Source organism: Anabas testudineus, chromosome 1 (assembly GCF_900324465.2).
Source record: "Anabas testudineus chromosome 1, fAnaTes1.2, whole genome shotgun sequence".
NCBI lineage: Eukaryota > Metazoa > Chordata > Actinopteri > Anabantiformes > Anabantidae > Anabas > Anabas testudineus.
Genome location: NC_046610.1, coordinates 5556848 through 5579786, shown reverse-complemented (window position 1 = coordinate 5579786; position 22939 = coordinate 5556848). Strand labels below are relative to the sequence as shown.

Genomic DNA, 22939 nt, shown 5'->3' with positions numbered 1-22939 from the left:
TAATTTTCTTTGGATCGGTCGAGTACGCATCGTTTAAACGTCTTTGATTCTCTATCACTGCTGTAGTAGTGCTGTTTTCAGCAGCCAGTAGCTGTTTTCACTGAAACAGGACTAAGATCCGCTGTACACTACCTGCTTAGCACCAAACACCAGACAGGTGCAGTTACAGACCAGTTAGAGACAGTGGTGCATTTAGCAGCTAAGGAGCCAGATATTTCCCTCAGGAGTCCCTCAGAGCGAAAAGAAAGTGAATATTGGAAATTCTGTAGTGGACAGAAACATAAAATCCAAATGAAAGCTAATGGTGCTCCCTAACTGCTGGATGTGTAAATATGCGTTAAGTGTTTACTAACAAATTCATCATATTAACTTAAAAGGTGTTGATCTGCTGTGTTCACACCTTTTTTTCACTGCTCCCAAGTGGCAAAAAAATCAATTATTGCAGTTTTAAAGGTTTAAATGCTGTTTTGAAGTCCATGTGCAGAGATGCTGAAAAGATGCTTTAACACCTGCATTAACAGATCTAGCTGTAAACGTTAACATATTATTAACTATAAAGGTAATTTGGTGGACAGTTCCCACCAGTTATATCTCTGTCCAGGTGATGAATATGAATCGCATTACAGGTGTCAATGCCGATTTACTCAGATTTGATGTTGTGTTGACGGCCACATGCATGTTTGCAAATGACGTGTCCAGCTGTAAACGGCAACATGCGTGCAAGACTTTTGAAACTTCGTCAGCATGCAATGTGAATTTAGTATCATATTGTCTTTTCTTTTTGCTCTGTTTTTGGTCTTCAGCTCTCGAAAAAAAAAAAAAAAAAGCCACCTCTTTAGCTACAACATTGTTAAATGCTTCACTTTCCTCATCAGTCTCTGTCTGTCTGCTATTAGGTGTTGAGTGGGTAGTGTGTGCTGGGCTTTTGGAGCTTTTTCCATAAAAAAAAACACAAAATGCTGCAACAGAAAATTATGCTACGAGAGCGGTAAGAGTGATGAAAAACAAAAAATATATATAAATAAATAAAGCACAGTTCTCTGAGGATCATTTAATCACCACTTTAGACATGTACACATAAAGAAATGGATATAAAACCATCATATGTACAAAACATGACATGACCTCAGCGTCCTTGGTGGTGGCTATGTTCCTTCAGTACTGTGGAATCACTGCAAATTAGAAACTGAACTTTAAAAGTTCTATCAATAATCTATCAATACTTGAAGTGATTGTTGTTTATATATTCATCTCTTCTATTCTATTCTATTCTCTGCACAGAGACAGACATGGTGAGAGCTCGGTATAATGTCCCTCTCTGATCTTTTATCCTCCTAGTTCCTAGTGACTCAATCATGCATTATCAGGGTCACCTGGGTATGGTTCACTCCAGTGTCAGCCAACACCTTCAGCCCTGTGGCCCAGCGGCAGATTACTGGGTTTATATATAGTCTCCATATCCATTAAGGTGAAATGTGATGTAAGCCAGAGAACATAAACCTGTGGATTTATGCTTTCAGGGAAGAAAATAGCAATTCATGTGTTTTGAGGTGATCCATGTACAAAGTGCGCTGTTAGTAGATGGTTTCTGTTGTGTGCATTCACATCGCTTTCAAGTTGTTTATTTATATACACCTCCATGCCCACACTGTATGTCCCTGTGTGTGCGCCTGAACTAAAGAGGCAGTTAATCTGACCATGTCTGCTGGCAGGACATCAAGTTGCCCCATATTGCATTTAGGCAAACGGCCAACATCAAATAACACTAGTGTGCTCACTCTGGTAGAAGTACTGTGGCTTTGCCTGCAGCAACAGAGACCTGATGCATCTACCAGCAGCTGGAGTGCAGAGAACCACCCGAAAAATGTGGTTTCCCATCACTCAGAAATAGCCTCTCTCCAAAGCTGTGACTGTTTCATTCTCTCAAATAGTCAGAATTTGATACAATTTTGTCAAGAACTTCCCCAGTTTGTGTTTGATAGTACAGCACTTATCAGGTTATCTCGCTCTCCAAACGGGAACGCATCTGAATGACGCTTGAAGTACCATGCAACCCTCTCTCCTCTACCGGAACAGCTGGCTGGCGGTCGCTTCAGTTCAGAGGAGAGGCGATGGATTGAGGGTGATTGAGGCACATAGCCTGCAAAAAAGAGAGAGGAAGAGGAGAAAGAGAGAGGAAGAGGAGAAAGAGAGAGGAAGAGGAGAAAGAGAGAGGCAGAGGGGAAACTGAATTCCAGCGAATTAATCACCGTCTGTTTCATTATGTGAATGAGGGAGCGAGTCAAAGACAGTCAGATAGAAAGAGAGAGAGAGGGAGAGAGAGAGAGAGAGAGGAGGGGGGAGTGGAGCCTGACGCAGTGTGAGAGGCAGGAACTGTGAGGAGAGAGACGGAAAGCGAGGGAGACAGAGGCGAGGAGGCAGCACATCACATCAGGCACCGTTTTGCATCCCAAAATCTTGACGCGGGTGGATCGCCACACTGGCTGCTGCTGCTGGTGCTGTGACTGCCGAGCCCCTTCCCGGTCACTGCACTTCCCAGAGACCGCAGAGGAGACAGGAGCGAGCTAGGATCAAACCAGTGACAGACAGTGAAGCCCCCCACTTCAGCACAACCACACGTACTGCCAGAGGCGCCGAGCGGACCGCTGGGCTGAGGAGACCTGCCAGGCTTCTTCCACGCTGGCATCTGGAACAGGTAAAGTGAAAACGAGCGGACACAGATTGCGCACAGACCTCTTGCTTCATTTCATGTGCCTGTCTTGTGATGGCTGGACTCGCATTGCGTCGGCAACTTTGAAATACGCCAACAGCTCTGACATTCCTGCGGTTCTGAAATATCCGACACCGAACCCATCTCAGAGTGTGTGTGTGTGTTTGTTTGTGTGTGTGTGTGTGTGTTTGAGTCGTCGTGATGAACGAGTGGGGTTGCTGGTTGGTTATTCTCAGACAACCTTGCTCGTCTTATCTCCTTCTCCGTGTGTCCATTGATGATGCGGACGCAGACACTTACTGTAGATTCCGATTTACGTGACCAGCTCCTGGTGAGTGTGAGTGTGAGTGTGTGCGGTTCCGGACCATCCACTGCTCCATTGTGTGCAACCTACAGCTGTGTGCAAGTTTAATCTGAAACTGTTCAGTAGTCCAAGGTGTGCCTGGAACGTGTCATATTTTGCGCACATTTTCTCTGGTCACCAGTCCGGGATTAGCTTCTGTCCCGGGACGGGCTGCAGTGCCAGATTGAGAAACCGGCCCAGTTTACCCATAATACCCTCACCGCAGTCCAGCGGGCTGTGTTCAGCACCCTGGACAGCGACACAGAGAAAAACCCAGATCTCTGAACTCTTGTTTTTTCCCCTGTGACATGTTTTTTGGAATAACAGTTTAATCTGTTTGTTCTTATAGAACAGAAAAGTCTGTGGGAGGTAAAACTTCAACCTCACTGTCAAGAGAAATGTGCACAGCCCTCTGTGAGGTCAGTGTCATCATACACAGATATAACTTGTCCATTTAGACCTAATACACTCCAGCACATTCCAGTTAACCAATTAAAGGTGTTGAGGCCACTTTCCAAAAATCATGTTTCTAATGCAGGTTTCCTCCAGTTCATCCTAAGTCCAGATGAAAACTAAACTTAAAATGTAAAAGTGCTGGAGTGACCCTTTAACACAAAAACATTAATAAATAAGTTGAGAAAAATAATGAATTCACATACTTCCATACAGGTCGCGAGAGGTCAAAAGAAGGTTTAATGAGTGAGGACATTCTGTGAATCGAACGCCAGCTTTCACAGTCACCAGATCTCAACCTAATTACACCTGTGAGAGATTCTGGACTTGTTAGACCTGTTCCACTTACTGGTATGTTGATCACACTTGTAAGACAGCACAAAAATTCACTTTGACATAAGTGGGAAAATGCACCCAGTTAAATTGTGTCTGTGCAGCTGAAGCCCAGGCCTGTTAAAACAGTCTTTGTGTGCTCTTCAAACACAGTAGCCCACTGAGTGCATGTGTTTGACACAAACTTGCTCATCCAGTTACATTTTGGCTGCTGTGCCCTGCACCTCATGCCTACTGCCCCACTATCTGTTGTAACGGATGTTGTTGCCACTTGGTCCCACAGGGCATGGACTACTAACAGAGTTTTTCCACTGACTGACTCCAATTGTTGGCTGAGTGCCACAGAAGGAGAGATGGAAAGAAAGGGAAGATGGGAAGATTGATAGAAAGAGAAGGAGGAACATGGTCCCACTCCTAGCACTGTGAATAAAACAGGATAGCATCAGTGACTCATTTTAGGACATTATGTGTTTGGGTGTGAGATGTGGTTGGCTGACTCTTTTCAAGGCCAGCGATCCTCAGTGACTGAGAAGTCTTTTGTTGTCCTGGGAATTCATTGATAACTATCTTAGAGGTCGCTCATCTTGCTTTCATCCTGCATTAGTGCTGCAGTGCTTGCTGCAGCACACTTCACCAGTCTCATGAGTTGTAAGAGCAGAACACTCCTGATCAGGCTGGAACTAAAGAGCCTCTAAACCTGTGGTAACTAAACGGCTCAGTTTGATTCTCGAGAGCTAAAAATTGTCACTAAATAAAACCAAACCGAATCTATCCACCAGCGGCTACACAGTGAAAGCTTTTTGTGCTGCGGCAGCAGAAATGTCAAAACCGGTGGCACTCTATGGTTACATCTGTAATGAGGCAGGTGGCAACATAAAAAATCAGCTCTAATGAAAAGTGACAACTTTAGTAGAGAGGAACTGCTGGAATGTCTGCAAGTACAAAATGAATGAAAAGTGATGGGTTTAATGTCTGTGCTGTCTTGTCATTGTACCAGGTTGTTGCTCTGAACCTTCCTCTGACGTTGTAAAGGATTTCTTCTTCTCCTCTCTGTATCATTTACTGGGTGAGCTATCCATCCATGGTACAATCTTAGTACCTAGAGGCATCACTGTGGGGCAAGTTCTCCAGGAATACTAAAGAAACACTGCCGTGTAATGGGAGATCCCTGCTCACTCTCTCATCCATTTACTGCATTTTTCGCCCCTTTAGCTGCCACTGCAAGGGAGCAGCACAGAGCATGTATCAGTTGAAATCCCAGGCTAAATTTCAGATTCAGCTCTCATCAGTTGTTATTTGGCAATGTCATCCATATTTCAACAGATTCTAGCTCCTCATATTACGCATGTTGGTGCACAAAGAGCCGGCAGTATCTCTTGTCATAATGTTGATCTTTGTTGAGAGGGAATACCCCGTGGTGTGGAACTAAATCTGCATGCATAGTTAACATGGCACCTCCCCGCTGACCAGGTCTAAATGTGAAGGCTTTTATTTTTTTACTGTGCTATTGCGGAGAAACAGTCTTCTGATGCATACATTCATTACCATCTTGTTCCTGATATACAATTTGAATACAAATGCATTGTAAACATTTATTACTTTGATTGGGCAACCTGTTGTAGTAGCCAAACACACACACACACACACACACACACTAATCCTGTGTGACATTTCTATACAGAAACACTTCCCGTCTTTTTATTATCCACTCACTCGCCTGCACACCTTTATGAAAATGTCTGTGTAAAAGGATATATATCGACATGCAAACAGTCGTGTATGCACAAATGCAAGCACAAGCCCACACACACTCTCACACACACACACACACACACAGACAAGCACGTATGATGCAGATACACTAACCAGCACAGGAGGACGCACATGCTCAAGCAACCACATGGATTAATAATGCAGCATATTCCCTGTAGGAGGCTAGTTAGCATTTCAGGAAGATTGCACTAACACTGGGGATTTGTAATTAGGAAGTTATTGTTACAAGTTGCAACGCATGCACACACACACACACACACACACACACACACACACACATATATGCAAATACTGTGTGCACGCACAGTCCCTGTACTTATGCACTTTGCCTACTCTTTGTCTTATATTTAAACCTTAAAGACGACTGTATGTGTAGCTTTAAAGGGTTAGTTCAATTAAATATGTAAAACATTTTTGTTTCCTATTTGTTTTTCAGATACCAATTTCTGAAATGTCTGCCTGGCTCAATTTATGTTGTTTAAATTGTTTAAAATTTTGGGATTACAAAAAAAAACCAAACCAAAAAACAAGGAGAGACATGCATTTGTCTGTGGATGCAACATTTTCGAATTACACAGAGAAGCGCAGAAAAAAAATGATTACATTTTCTAATTTAATCAGATATTGCTTTAAGTCGAAGTGCACCTTAATACAACCCAAGAACTGTCTAGGACAACCTATTAAAATTCTACATTACCCAATAAAACAGCTGCCAGAGACGACCGTGCACAGTTTCTGCAGAGAATAGGACATAGTTTGTTGTGAGCACAGCATTAAAAAGTCACGATTAAAAATTAAACAGTTAAATCTATTTTAACAAAGAGTCTCCCTGTCACAAGAAACTAGTTACAGTAAAACATTGTTCAACGATGTTCCATTCATACAGTGGAGGCAGAAATCCTCGAAATGGATCTCAGAACCAAGGCCCAAAACAAAATCCTAATGGTGTTCACAAATACAAGGTAAGCGAAATATAAACAAGAAATATATTTTGTTTTATATTTGGATTGACTAACTCTTTAAGAAAGTCCCCTTCTAGATGCCGTTTGTGGGCACAGCTTCCTGTTCTGAATTTACCTCATTCTCTGTGCTGAAATGGTTCCCAAACTTTTTTTTTATTTCTGTTTTTTTTTGCTCCAGGCTCATAAAATTTTGATTAGTCTCTTTTCATCTGGGAATCCTAAAAACTAGAATCATTTTGGGTCCCAAGCTGTAATTTAAGAATTCCTGAGAGTTGGTTTCATTAACCCGAGTGTAACATTTTGAGACGATGAGACAACCTAACAGTGCCCTCATACCCCGTGTTCATAGTGTGAATGATGAATGAGCTACTTAATGTATGCTGACGCATGTCTTGCTGATGCCAGCATGCCAGAACTCGAGCTAATCCCAACCTAAACTCTGCAACAAAGGTCTCAACCCTTCTCTTTTTCTTTCTATATCCTCTCCCCAAACACCTTTTCCCTCTTTTCCTCTTTTCCCTCTCATCTCTCGCCATCTCTGCCTCTGTTTTCACACTGCCACAATGCACACACCCTATTCATGCAGCCTGTATGTGTGTACTGAGTCAGCTAGTTTGTATGCCGGCTGCTGCTATACCAGTCTCTCTTTGGAAATCAAGGAGAGATCGTGGAGTGGATGCTGAAAAACGAAGAGGAAGAAAGAGCTTTGGGAAGAGGGACGGCAAAGAGGGCAAGAGGTGATAGAGACAGACAGAGTGATTGCAAGAGGGATAGGGATGCCACAGGGTGAAATGAAAAGGCGGAAGGAAAAAATAACAAAAGGGTGGGAAAGATGGAGAAAGTGTTCAATAGATGAGTTTTCCTCCCAGCCTGCTCGTCTCTATTCTGTTTCATTACCTCTGCCCTCTCTTCTGCAGACAGCACTGTCTCTGTAACAGAGGTAGTTTGGAGACACTGTGGCCTGGCAGAGACTTGAAAAACCCTCAGATGTCCTGTTCTGAGGTGCTCTTCAGGGCTAAGAGGAGAAATCTCTCTGGCTGTCCCATTAACTCCTGGAAACTGGGCTATTGAAATGGTATTACCTCCCCTGACTGAGCAGCACAGCCCCTTTCCCTTCCATTTCCCAACAAAGATTTGTCGCTCAAACCCCCAAGATACCAGCAGAAGTAGAGCAACAGGCAGATTGTTTTTGATTTGTCTTTCCTCTCTTATCTTTCAGGCATCTCTCTCTGTTTTCCCTCTTCTCCGGTGACAAATTCCTCTAGGGTTTGGGTGTCATTTGTCCCCTCCCTGTTGCTTGAAATATCCCAAGAGCATCTCTGACAGAGACGATGATGGAGAAGGGTGAAGACGATTCTTTCTGGTAGCTAACTGATAGCTTTCATATTTGATGGACTATTTGAATCCTGGACAAGCTTTTCTGTTTGGAAGAAAACTCTCTGAAAAAAAAAGATAAACAATTCATGGGCCTATCATGGCAATGAGATGCAAAAGAGGCATTCAGAAAACAACCATGACGGTCTAGAAATATGACCAACATTCACATCAAAGATTCAGAGACCTTACTTTGTTTACTGCGTCCTTATATATAAGACATCTATATTTATCTTTCTGTGGTGTGCTCTTTTAGCTCCAGAGAATGGTTGGCCAATTCGGAAATGGCAATAGACTTTTAGCTAAACCCCTCCCCCCAACAATCATTATTTATTCATGGTTTTAGAACTGTTATCGGGCAGGGCAGGCCAAGTAAATAATTTCTCTGCTTGTTGAAGCATTCTGCATGGTGCTATAGTAAAAGCAGTACTATGCATTTAAGGAATCTGGATGTTTCTACTTACTCTGGATGTTTGTTTTTACTTTTACAAAACAAGGCAAAGAGTAAAAGTAATGGGTTAAAAAATGACCTTTTTCTTTATTTTCCCACTGTATGCTACGATATAGTTTATACTAACTTTAGTGTCTCAGTCCCTCCTGTTTGGGTTATATTATACCCTACAACCAAACTAAAATAATTTTCTCCTGTAATGTTGAGTGTATTAAAAAATGAAAATACAAACATTAATGTATAAATATATAACTCTTATGCTTTGTTGTCTAAGTATTTAAGCTTAACAGCAAAAATAAAAACCTTAAGAAAAGTGTGTGGCCCATTGATGTTAGTACTATGACTCATTGATGGGTGAGGGTGCTTTTAGCACAATATCATGTACAATATGTAGATGTGGAAGAGTCAGTTTGGAAAATTAAAATGTCAGCCAGAAACAGCATTTTCAGCCAGCTTAGTGATCTAAGGTTAGCCTAATTAGGTAGCTATATGTGATAAAATCTCCCAGTGACAGTTTTCATTTCAGCTGACAAAATCGACAATCACTGGTAAGAAATAAGAAGCTTGTTTTTGTTTATCCCTACCCGAAATCAAGGCTTCATTATTTCAACAATTAATGGGAATTGTGATGGTAAATCTGCTCTCATTATCACTGCAAACTGCTGCCATGCCCTATGAGATTGGAGAAATCCACAAGTCATTTTATAAGAAACAACAATTATTAGGATGCCACTGAGATCTGCAATCTCTGCACAGGGTTGGCAAGTAAGATCTTTGTTTCTTGTTCTGCTAGAGAATCAGAAGGCATCACTGTGGGATTAAAAAAGCTACTTTATATAGACGTGGGAAAGATTGCTGGTAAGCCTCCGTTAAAGACAGAAAAACACACAATGTCACTGAAATAACTTAATAAAAATTAGCTTATGAACATCAGACATTGCTTTTGAGATGTGGTTTAACAGATTTTTTTCAACAAAGTAATGAAACTGGTCTGGACAAAAATGACAAAAAACCTTTAACATAATATTTTGTTGTAAAACCTTTTGAGGCCATCATTGCAATTAGCAATTTTAGCTAATCGTTTTCCTGTTGAAGGACCAAGACCTGTGACTGAGACCAAGCTTTCTGACACTGGACAGCAGGTTTTACTCCAGAATGCCTTGAAAGTCTTGAGATTTCATTGTACCCTGCACAACTTTTGTTGTGCACATCCTGTGCCAGACACAGCAAAGCAGCCCCAGAACATAACCAAACCTCCTCTGTCTTTCACAGTAGGTACAGTGTTCTTTTCTTTGTTTGCTTCATTTTTGTCTCATCTGTCTAAAAGACATTCTCCCAGAAGCTTTGTGGCTTCCCCTCTACTCTTCTGCATCCACACAAATTCCACTCATTACACAAATCATTAACACGTCTCTCAATAGGCACCTTTCCCACCTCATTTAAGCAGGCCCAGATCACCCCACTTCTCTTGAACATAACACAATATCAGCGTCAACATGGGGTCTTCCAGAAGTTTTCCAGACACCTGGGTGTGATCATTGATGATCAACTGAGCTTTACCAACCGCATCTCCTCTGTCTTAAAGACATGGTGATTTGCCTTTTTCAAGATCAGAAAGATCAGATCCAACCTTTTGGGCTCTCTCAATTTTCAAAACCTTGCTGAAAAAAGAACTCAAACTTTTCTATGTCCTTAAATCTTTCTCTTCACTTAAAACCCTAAAAAAATCTAATTCAAATATTGCACTTATACCCCATAAAACTGAAACGGCTCCTTCCAGGGAAACTTTAAAGTTCTTCTCCTTGACTTAGATATTTTGCTTGCTTTGTAGCTCACATGTACGTTGCTTTGGATAAAAGCGTCTGACACACTTTAGTTTAACATATGCCTATGTTTAAATTACTTTCAATCTTTTCTAGGGGTACCATCATTTTTGTCCAGGCCAGTTTCATCAGATTTTTTTAAACTTCTGTTGAACCACAACTCAAAAGCAACATCTGATTTTCATGAATACATTTTTTGGTGATTTTTTATTTATTATTATTTTTGTCAGTTTCAGTTATTTTAGTGACCTTTGTGGTTTTTTCTTACTTTAATGGACAGCACCAGCTATTTTTTCCATGTCCGTATATGTGCTTGCAGTACATTTCTGAACTGTGCATCTACAAAGAGAAAAGTCATATTTCTTGAGGTTTCAGGCTGCCAAGTCATGTCATGTCAAGTTTATTTGTATAGCCTAATATCCTATTCAGTGTCTCAGTGGATTTTACAGGCCCTCAACAGCAACAGCTCTGAACCAAAGCTTTCTAAGAAGACAACATGAAAAACCACGAACATGTTAGAACATAAAAAATGGAACAAACTTTGAGAGGAAATTCTCCTCCTCCCCTACAGAATGTCAGCAGCAGAACATATCAGATGTGTGCATCGTACAAAATAACATAAAACTGTCTATAAACTGGTCATATTTTAAGTGATGAAGTCAAAACATTGGGGAAGGGTCAACTGTGCTCATGTGCACCACAACACCCGTGATAATCAGTTCGAACACAGTTTCACTTTACACTAACTTTTACCAAACAGTCACATTTACTTACAAACTAGTTGAGCTGAAGGAAAACACATTTTCATGTTATATCTTAATGTTTTTAAGCTTAAGCTGTGTTTAATATATTTTGCAGACGCATAGGTGAGAAAATAGATGAACATATAACTATACAGTGTGTATACAATAAAAGGTGTGTGGCAGATGGACAGATGGTTTTACAGTAATAACAGTAATAGTAATTAAACTGAATAAAATGAATATCTTTATAGACTAAAAGTAGTGGACTAATGCAGTAAATAGATTTTCTAAGTATGATCTTAAATCAAATCTATTACTGACATCTAGGAGGTGTGACACAGCTTCTCTATTGTTATTATGTTCAACAAGTCCTTCAACTAGATCTCAACTGCTGTTTGATTTAGGCTGTTAACACTTCATCAGTATTATCAGCGTGGCTAATAGACAAGTCATAATGAGGACATAATCTGTGGTGAAAAATAACTTGTGAGTCGTGAAACTACTGTAAAAAAGTAAAGTAAGAAGACCGGGAGAGTGTTCAACTATTATTTGACCTTTTTAAGATGGAACCTAGCACCTGTACAAATATACAGTGTAAACCGGGGCCTTATTCTAGCTGCCTGTGCCCCTTTTTCATTTTTTGTTCAATTTAGCATCCCAGTTATTCACAAGCTGTGTGAAATCAGCCAACTGGCAGTTGCAACAGAGGTTCAACCATACAAACCTTTTGTCAATTTGTGCTCAGCTACACCAGGGGAAAGCACCAGTGCTCAGCAGCCAAGTAATGTGGGTGTCTGGGGTTTGAAAGCTGGGATTGTGTGTGATTGGGATCTGTTTTGTGTGAATTGAGAGTGTTTGTGCTTGTTTCTATGTTTGAGCAAGACAAAAGGTCATGTCTGTATGTTTAAGTTAGGTTTATAATTTGTGTGTGTGTGAGCACTTGTGTTTTAGGAAGTTTTTGTAAAGTGTATGTGTGTGTGTTTCTAAATATCGCTCCTTGTATAATCCTTTAATTTCCTAAAGCGCCTTGCATTTTATCCACTTTTTGTAGCCAAGTCACAGACATACTTAAATGTGTGTGTGCACATGTCTTTCTTTGGTTGTGTGAACACATTGTAGTTTAATGCCATCATCGTGAGGACATTTTTGACTTTGTAAGGACATTTAGGCCAATCCTCATGTCAAAGGGTTGTGCGAGGTGCAAAACTTAGTTTCAGTTAAGGTTAGGATTAAAGGTAAGGTTTGGCATGTAGCTGTGATGGTTAGGGTAAGGGTAAGGGAATGTGTGTGTGTGTGTGTGTGTGTGTGAGAGAGAGAGTGTAGATGTGAAAGAACCAAAAGAATAGAAAAGCAAATGAGAACGAAACCATGTACATGTCTGACAGCAGCTGGCAGCATGTACTCTAGGTGTTGGAGGTGTGACACGCTCTGTACTTCTTGCTGTGTGTGTGTGCGTGTGTGTGTGTGTGTGCACGCTAAGGCATATGCAGTGTGTTAAATGTGTGAGTGAAGGCAATATCAGGTGTGTATGATTTTATAATGGCTGCCTGTAGTCAGCCTATCATTTCCTCCCTTTGTCACTGTCACTTTTTTGTCTCTTAGCCATTGTTCTGTGATGCGACATGTTGTCTTGAAGTACTTTCAGATTTGTGGAGAGTTAAACCTACAGCACAAAACATGTCTCTAACTTTTCAAAGGGTTCTGTGAGCTATCGAATGGCCTGGCAGCAGTGCAGAGATACTACCTGAGCCCTGGCTTTCTAACCAGTCAGACAGAGAAGTAAAGGGTGGGAGCTCACAGCTGTCCATCAATCCACGAACGGGCTTCTGTCGAGTGCTGTTGTCACACAGTGGCTTCAAACTAGTATTAACTGCTGCGTGACGTAGCTATGACTCATTCACTGGCTAGCAAGCTCCCAGTTCCTGAAATAGCTGAGACAGTGAACATGACAAGGATGAAGGTAAAGGAGTGGAAGATGCAGAGTGTTTTGCTTTTAACTCTCACATAAGCTCAAACTTGATTTCTACAGCTTTGTGAATTTATGTTTTAAATTTTAATAAAATTTTACCTGAAGAGAAAAAAAAACATGCGGTTCAGAGGTGTGAGTGTGAACTCATGAATTAATCAGTCGATAATTTTTTCAATACAGTCCAAAAAACAAAGGTTTTGAATTCACAGAGAAACACTGGGGAAGCTAAGATTGGTTAATACTTGTGTTTGAAAATTGGCCTAAGTGACTAATTAGTTACAGGTATATTGTGACAAATATGCGTCATTGTTAAAGGAACAGTTTGACATTTTGGGTACTGTGAATCTCCACTTGATTACTGTGTTAGATTGAATGACTGGCATCACTTTCATGTCTGTGGGGTAACATGAAATTACAGCCAGCTGGTTAGATCAGATTCATGAGAATCAGGGGGAAAACGTAGTCTGGCTTTTTGCAAAGATATACAGAAAATAAATCTCAGCAATGAAAATATTAAATGTTGATATTGTACAGAAACCAAAGTGTAAGAACAATGGCTACAGTGGTTGAACAGGCAGTGCTGTGTCTTGACTGGGTGCTTCCTGGAGTCTGGCAACCTCATGATGATGACAATACCCCTGGAAGATCAAACCACAGCAAGTCAATCTAGACTCTGTTTTTGACCTTTAGAGATGCATGTTTTTGTTCTGACATGAATGCAGTATGCTACTGTATTGGGATAACTCGAAATAATGGCAGCGTCATATACAATAAAACATGCAGATCTGAGAGTGGTTTCAATCTTTGGATATGTTGAAATATTCCTCAAAATGTCCTAAATAAAAACCTAAAGGAATAAAAAGTAAATATCCTTTATAAATGTTTAAATCAGTAAGTGAAAAAGTAGCTCTTGATAATTAAAATTGCAGCTTAAATATATTAAATTAAGCTGCACACTTAAATATCCTGCAGGTTACACAACATCTTTTGAAGGTGAGAACAAAATGAAAAGAACTTAGACAAGGCATCGACCTTCTAAATGCATCACAATAGCTCAATGTTAGATATGCTCCGATCCTTATTTTTCTGTTCCCCTTAGATCTCCTGCAGACATACATTACCATGACAACCCTAAGAATCCTGGGTAACGACAAACAAGCAGCGCTGTCAACCGTTCAGGACTGTTCCTGTAATCCAGAGCTACAGCAGACATTGCTCTGCTCTGTGATGACCAGGAACTTACCAAAAACCCACGTTTCACCAAGACTACAAATTAATATGATTGATAATTGCATTGTTAAAATACATTTCTACATCAAAATTAGGTGCCAAAATATAAAAGGTGTGGCAATAAGATCACACCCACAAGTGATCAAATTTATCAGGAAATATATGATTAATGAAATCATATTAAGATTTAAAGTTTAAAACATAATTAAAAAAATAATCTCACCTGAAACTCCACTAGTAGCTTTCAATCGTATCGCACAAGTTTCATCAGCACATGAAGTTGCCCAGCTGTCAGGGATTTCCCCCGGTTTTCAGAAGGCTTAGGTGCTGTCTGGGTTTTGAAAGGTGGTGGCAGCTTGAAGTAAATTTTAATTTAATTTTACCTTTTCAATCATTATCCTCAACATATTTGTGAAAGGAAGCTGGCAGTACTTATTGTATTTATAGTGAAGAGTCTGTTCATATGTAGATTACATATACACACATAATTATGTTGAAAATATTCCCTTATCGACGGCTTTTATTTCACATCTCCCTGTTGATGGTAGTAGCTACCATCCGGAGTTCACAGTATAGAGAAAACAATTTGAGACACGTCTTGGCACTTCAGTGTTTCAATACGAAACCGATGCAGCTAAATTTGTAGTGGTAGGCTATAATATAATCCAGAGCTGAATTAACACTATGGGGGTGCAGTGGTTTGGAGGAACTAAATGCACTCAAGTGGTATAATCAGCTTCCGTTTTTTAAGTGCTTGTAATATTTCAATTTCACTCAACTACACTTTAGAGGAAACTGTTGTAACTTTTATGCTGCTACATTTGACAGTTTTAGCTACTTTGCAGATGCAGATTCTTGACTGAAAATATCGTGAATTAACCTGCTGTCAGTACATGAAGTGGTTAAAATCAGCTCCATCTTTACTACTAGCTAGATTTACTTAATAAGTTATAAAATCTGAGAACTTTTCTAAAGGTTTAGGGTCAGCGTCTAACCGCTGTCACTAATATGCTGAATCAGACCAAAATTTAAAAAGTGCAACACGTAAAACCCATTTCTATTTCTATTCTAAAATTTCTACAATGTATAATTTATGATTGAGCAATTTAATCAAAAGCTGGAACAACTACTGAGTAAATTATTGTCCCACTTAACATATTACTATTTTTATTACTATTATTACAACACTGCATCAGCTGTGCTCAACACTTGTTACAAAAAGTCAAATAATTAAAAATATAGCTAAAATATAGCTTTGTTTTCCACAGGATGCCAAGGTGAGGAGACATTATGTGTAATTTACTCTGCAACAAGAAGTAGCATTAAGTAAGTAGTATTAACAGCTACTGTGGCCAGTTTACAGTGCAAAGCCATTTTCACATGAAGGCATCTTAGGGCATAAATCACTATATGACTTGAATTTGAACAGTAAATAGAAAGCTTTCATTTTATTAATAGAGTTTTAAAATATAATATGATCTTAAAATAAGAACCAGAGAATCTGTTCTGATAACATGAGTGTGTTGTTGCTATTTCCACATTTGTCTTCATCTGTACCTTTGTCGTTGATGCTGCTTTTGTCATGAATATTCTTTATATAAATAAGAGAACAGGTTTGGTTTGCAAAATAAAAAACAACTATGCTGTAGAGATGGTTTTTATTTCTAAAAGAACCTCAAACATGAATTTAGGAAAGAAAAGGGTAACTTTAGGGAACAAAAATAATGCTTAGATTATATCTACACCGTGAACATGAAAATGGAGAAATGCAATTTTAAGCTGAGCTCCCAGATAATATCAGAATAGCATTATCATGGAGTATGAAGCACTTATATGTGCAGCGCGCACACACACAGACACACAAGCACACACCAGCATGATGATGTCAGGACCAAAGTCACATCATCGTGGAGGGAAAACAGGCCAGAATCTCATCACAGCATCCTGAAATGAGATTACCATCCAGCCTAGCTTTTATATAGAAGTCAGTATATCATTCATGCCTCTCTGCCTCCTTCCCCTACAAATCGTATTAAATCCCAGATATGTCCCTTAGAATCAAGCCTAGATTGCTGGGTGGAGTGGTTGGGTGAGAGACAAAGAGAGAAAAGGAGGAGAGAGAGAGAGAGAAAGACGTGAGTGTTGGTCTTCACAGAGTGCACGGCTTCTTTTGTGCATCATTGAGAGCGAGCTCAGTCAAGGACACATTGAGACGTGTAAACTCAAAATATCACACACGGGAGTTTATATCTGTTGTATGCTGCGTCTGTATGCATGTCACACAAAGTTGGATGCATCACTCTGCCTCTGTGCCACACACACACACACACACACACACACACACACACACACACACACACACACACACACACACACACACACACACACACACAGAGTGCATGAGTCTCTGAACCAAGCTGCTCTCAAATCACTGCACTCACTGACTAATGCTTTATGTATGTTCAAACGTATGTAGACGCCCTGTCCAGAGGACTCAGTTTAACAGGCGTTGGCAGTTCTTTTGCTTTTATATGCCTGTGGCATATGCGAATACAAATACAGGCACACAAAGCTGCACATATATCTGATTAAAAGTCTGTTGTGCAACATCTTATTATGAACGAGAGTCACGTTTTGAGGCAGTATCAGTACTAACTTCCACAGGAAGAATGGAGTTGGTTGTCGGTTTCAAACCAGAAATCAATTCTGTTTTTTTTAACAATTGCACAACCGTAACTATGTGTTTAATATTGTAATTGTGTGTTTTATATTTGAACAAAGTATTAATTTCAACCCAAACTATGATCTTTCACTAAGTTTGTTGTTTTTACATCTATACCCAAACCTTATCCTTAGTCTTAGCGATGTCACATCATGAAATGGTTAGTTATATATTTGTAGTAGTGATTTATTTTTAGCAGTTTACACGTTGAGGCAGAATATTCTTAGGGGACATATCACACATCATTCAATCGAATGCTGCTTAAAATCAAGTGCTTTAATGCTCAACTTCTTCCATGTGTGCAGATGCTAATTAAAGTACACCGTGCAGTAATATGCATATATAGCTCTACTTTATATGCATATAACCGAATTGCTTCTGCTGCTAAATCACTATAAATAGAGGCTGGATCTTGGCTGCAGATGTGATGGATACAATACATCAAAAACAGATTCATCAAAAACTCCTAAATCCAGAGAAGATCTCCCGTTCTATTCCATTTTATCATCCTCTAAACACAAATAATCATATAACTTAAATCAGAGTTTCTCAGTATAAATATAACAAGCCATAGTTGGCTTGTGATTGGCTCCTAGCCCATTGATACACAGCTGCTGGCTGCACACATCAAAGGGCCTTAGAGAGATGTGAGTATAGGGACATTGAGGCTGGAGGATTTGTTGAAATATATACATATACTGCAAACATACAGTATCCTCCAGAACCACCATTTTATTTAACGGTATTTACATCTCATATCAGATCAACCACATTTTAAGCAAACAAAAGTATTGGAATATGTAATTGACAAGTGTTTCTTATTACCCAGAGGAGTCCCATGAAATTAAATGTTTATATAATTAATTATTGCTAGTTTTATCCTTGGGTTTTACCAGCAAAGACTGCATTAGTTGTTTGCAAATAGCCAATACCATTGGAATATCTTGAAAAAGAGAGAAACCACTGGTGCATAATGGGTTGGGAACAGCAAACAACTGCTGACGTCATCAACAGCTTCAACAGAGCAGGAGTGAAGGTCACATTTTCATCTGCTGAGGAGGAGATTAAAAGGAGAAGTCTCCCAAAATAAACATCAGCTGAGAGAGGCCGCAATAAAATCCTAGAAAAGCAAATCGAAAAAAGAAACCAGCAATTTGGTGATGTCAGTGATTCACAGGTCTGATTTGGTCATTGCAAACTGGGGTTTTGTAAACATATAACCAACAACTGATTATGTTTTATTTGCTTTAGTGCAAAATGTACAACATTTGTATGTGACAACAAATAAAAAATAAAATTCAGTGTACAGCACAAACAAATGAAGTCACCAATACTGCAGTTTTGCAGTTCAGTACTTTTGGAAGTGACTGTACATATAATAAATATCCACACCATAACATCCATTCATGGAAATAAGTGGTGTATCTGAGAAAAAATTTTTTTTTTTTAATTTTTGGAGCAGAACAGTTCAATCAATAAATAGCCTTACTAAATTTGTGCATTTTTGTTTTTGTTGTTGTTCTTATGTTTTAGGCAGATTCTCTTGCTACAGCATACAGTTGTGTTGCATTTCCTAGTTTGATGTGGAACATGGTGTTTATATTTTTCAAGTTAAAACCACACCATATGTACAATGGAACTGTTCCTTTTCTCTATACTATCCAAAAAGAGATCCCTAACATGAGCTGATACAAGGCTTTATCAGCCTGAGTTAGACAAATCAAGTGTATATTTTTAGTACCAGATTTCTTCTTTGTTATCATCCCTCCAGCAAAGCTCAGCAAGGACGCACTATCTGGAGAAACAAAAACAAGACTTTGGATAATGCTGTAGCCCCTTGATTTGGCAAAATCAGATAGCTGAAGCCTTGTTGTTGACAGAAACAGGACTCTGAGGCTTTTGTTTACACTGAAATCGCTTTAGAAATGCTTCTGTCCAGTCAATATGACCAGAAGGAGCTGAGAGATGTGTAAAACAGACTTATGTGACGTTGACTCTGAACCAGGCGTTATCACTCAGAATCAGTGGTCAACCTCGCTAATGCTCTTGTGGCTGAATCCCTGCAAATCCCCGCAGCTGGTTACAAAATCTCGTGGAAAACCCTTTCTAATAAATTGGAGGTATCCATATATTTTGTATATTTCATTAGATTTAAGCTTTATGTGATCAGATTAGCCTTTTGAGATTGAGTTATTTATCCCACAGTTTACAAACAGTAAAACTCAGTAGAAAACAGAAAAGACAGAACACTGCATACAGCTCACCGCTTTGAGTCACAGAGAACATATTCCTGCTGGAAGGGAGAAAGAAAAAAGTCTACTGTCCTTACACTGTACCTCATCACACAGCAGTGTGACTCACCCTCTTCCCTCTCTCAGTTGCCAACTCAGCTATTTAGCTCACGTCTGCCCTCTCTGACCATGCATGGCCTCCCCCCTCCTTTCTTCACTCCTCCTCTCCTCTGTTCTCTTCTCCTCTCCTCCTTTTGGCTTCTGCACCTCTATAACTCTTAACTAAACCTCTCACGCACACATACGCATACGTGCTCGCACTGCGCACATGTGCATTTAAGCCACTTTACATACATGAGATGCAAGTGCAACATAAAAGAGTGTCCTGATCAGCAAAAGGTCCTGAAGCCAATCACTGTAATGAGATCCTTGGGGATGTGCGCATGTGTGGATGCGATTGCTTGAGTATGATTGTATGTTACTATGTGAATGTGCAGCCTGTGTGTGTGGGTGTGTGTGTGAATTAAGCTCTCTATGATGGCTGAACAGTTGAGTACTGTCCGTCTGTTCAAGCTTTCCACAATTAGAAATGAGTGACTGTCGGAATATTTGGCTCCTCTTCGTCCGTCCCCAAGGCCCTTTGATGTCTGCAGCCAGCAGCTGTGTATCAATGGGCCAGGAGCCAATCAGAAGCCAACTAGGGCTCCTTATACTTTGGCCTAATGCTGCAAAACACTGGACTCTTTGATTTGAGTGACATGATCATTTGTGTTCAGAGGATGATAAAATGGAATAGAAAGTGAGATCTTCTGTGGATTCAGGAGTTTTTGATGAATCTGGGTAAATATTACATCCATCGCATTCCAGTCAACATCCAGACTATTTATAGTGATTTGGCAGCGAGAGCAGTTCTATATATGCATATAAAGTAGAGTTTTATATGCATATTATTGCACAGAGTTACTGTACTTTAATTAGCGTCAGCAGCTGATTTGAAGCATCGTTCAATTGAATTTTTATGGTGATGTGTGTATTGAGTTAACTACATGCTTAACCCTTCATGGCTCACTAGAGTCCTTGAATGAGGGATGGAACTGTCAATAATTTACTTCAAAGCATGTTTGATCTTATGTCTTCAAACAAGGGCCAAGGGCAGTGTAGTAATATCTTATAGTAAAAATAGCAACACTTATGGTTGGTATGGGTGCTTGTGTTTTATATTCATATATCAACCTGTTTTCTTGTTCAAATCTAACAAATTGGTTCTTATTTGTTTGGGCATGTTTTCTTCTTGGCTCAAAGATGTGTTCAAACGCAGTAATACCTATCTGAACGGATTGTTAAACCTGGAATCCTGAGTAATCGTGTTAACAGGTTACAATAGTCGACAGGGGCTTTCAGACTTCCTATAAAGGATTTAAAGCTAAAACTATACGGTCTATTCAGGCATGTTCAGTTTTATTTGTGCCTTGCACATACGTACAAGAGCTTGCAAGCAACCATAAACACTGCTGCACAAAACACTCTGTCTTCTCTCCTATGGTCTACAAATAAGCTTCTCAACACAACTCTAAATATCACAGTCATTCATCTATAATTAACCCATAAGAAATTACATACAGGTAGCCCTTACATCATCATATAGCAAACAACAGGTATGAAATGGACTTTATCCTTATTCTCACCTAAATCATTTAATCTCAGGGAGAACCTGCATAATTTGTGGACTACTTAAGGTACTGTGAATAGTGAAGAAGGAGATTGTAGTATTGTACCATAATATATACTAATAGTGATACAAAATCACAATCATATAGTTTTGTATCACTTTAATTGATGTGATTTATGAATGGCATTTACAGTACTTTGTTGACAGTGGTGGGCTTCACTATTTCTTTGCTACATTATAATGGTGTGCACTCGCAGAAGAGATTCACAAGAAACACAGACGTTATGGATGAAATTCATAACACATTCAGACTCTGTACATTACACATCATTTGTTTGTGTCTAGTTTTACCACCATTAACCAGTTGGCACCAACCAACCAAACCTGGAACCATTAGGATTAATTGACTAATTTGTTAGGTTGTGAAGTACCGTACAAGTAGCAAAGTAGCATATAGTAGCATCCAAGTACCTCAAACGTGTACTTAAGTACTTGTGTAAATATTTCCTGATTAGTTATGCTCCATCACTTTCCAGGGTTCTGAGAGCATGCTCAGAAACAAATCCGTGACTGTGTTAATGCTCATCTTTTCCACTTCAGCTTGTATGTGAATCACTCTGAAAAGGTCAGACACTTCCTGTAGTTTGACCTCTATCCTCAACCCGTTAAGCTCACACTTGATCAGTCTTTTAATGTCTCCCCCTGCGACTGGCGTTTAGAAGCAGACATCTCCTCAACGGGTCATCCTGGGCCATCTGCTGTTGTCACCGGCCGATTACTGCGCTTGTCCTACGTTGTCTGTCAACTGGTTGCTAGAAAAACGGCATGGCTTTACTGGAAGCATCCACTCTGCTGAGGTGTCCAAGAGCAAGACTGTGACTCCTTACCATCTCTAAATGAGGCTACTGAGCTGTAGCTGGAGGACAGCTGAAAAGAGAAACTCCCTAGAGGGATAAACAGAGTATCACATTATTGCTAATTATTATCAGTAGCCCTGATGTGCCGATGAGGAACACCTGATGTAATTATCATTGAAGAGTCTTCTTCTTATCAGGCTTATCAGAGCACCGAGGTGATAAAAGAGAAGGAGAACTCGGGAGTACACTTGGTAGTGCTGTTTTCCTGCTTATTAGCAGTCCAGCCTCTTACCTGAATCATCTTTATAGAGGGATCTAGTTACATATCAGATGATCGTCCAATATATACTAATCCATAAATGTGCAGATCAGATACATGTCAAAGAAATACTTCCAGTCTTTGTCCATATGTGTCCATAATTAGTGAAGTAGCAGTGTTCTGAAAGAGGGGACATAGGTCGAGCTTAGAAAGACTGGCATTGCCATAGGAACCAGCAGCACCCACGCATTGATGGAGGCAGGCAGAGTCACAGAGAGACAGCGAGAACAAGAGAGAGCGGAAAAGAGAGAGAGAGGCAGAGATGTGAAAGTGATGTCTTTGATGTGACTAGCAGCCTCAGGTCTCTAATCTATCCCTTCTAAATATTTTTTTTCTGCCTATGTGATGAGATTTATCCTCTCTTAAAAATTCCCCCATTTACATGTTTTCTTAAATTTTTTTTTTTTTGCATTCGTGGCAGATGTCCTTGGGCACAGGGAACAAGAAGATGGGAGTTTAGTCAGAGATATAAAGCGGCAAGTGTGGTTTAAAACAAGAAATGATGTCAGCCAGTCCACCTCTGGGTGCTGCTCTGATGGGGGTGGACGGGGGTAAAGCCTGCATGGTGCTCTGAGTTGGAGGAAGACTTCAGGGAAGTAGAAAGGCACTGTAGGATTGTATATGCGTTGGACATATGGGGGCCCATGTGTCACATCTTATCAGGCTGCCCAGAGTATCTTCGCAGCCGCCCCGAGTCTGCTGCGTGATAGCTCTGTCTGTCACATACTGTAGCTGCACTCAAACACGGCACTGTCATTTTGTTTGGCTGAGCATTGATCTCTCTCATCTCTTTCACGGCAAGCCCATCAAATATTCTTTTTATCAAACCCTATCCATTACTAACTTTGTTTTTCTGTTGGATTTATCAACTTTTTTTTTTTTTTTGCACGATACAGTGGAGACGGTTATGTTATAGCTGTAACAGAGTGTGTTTGTAAACCCAGCAGGTAATATTTCATTCTGTTAGATGAGCAGCG

At 39.9% G+C, this 22939-nt stretch overlaps 1 protein-coding gene across 1 annotated transcript in view; it reads left to right on the top strand.

Annotated features, from left to right (window-relative positions):
- The first annotated feature begins 2532 nt into the window (after positions 1-2532).
- The window catches only part of elfn1b (extracellular leucine-rich repeat and fibronectin type III domain containing 1b), a 94044-nt gene continuing 73637 nt past the window's right edge, over positions 2533-22939 (top strand). The window contains exon 1 of the mRNA XM_026359052.1: positions 2533-2695. The gene's annotated coding sequence lies outside the window, so the exon portion shown is untranslated. The remainder of the gene's footprint in view (positions 2696-22939) is intronic.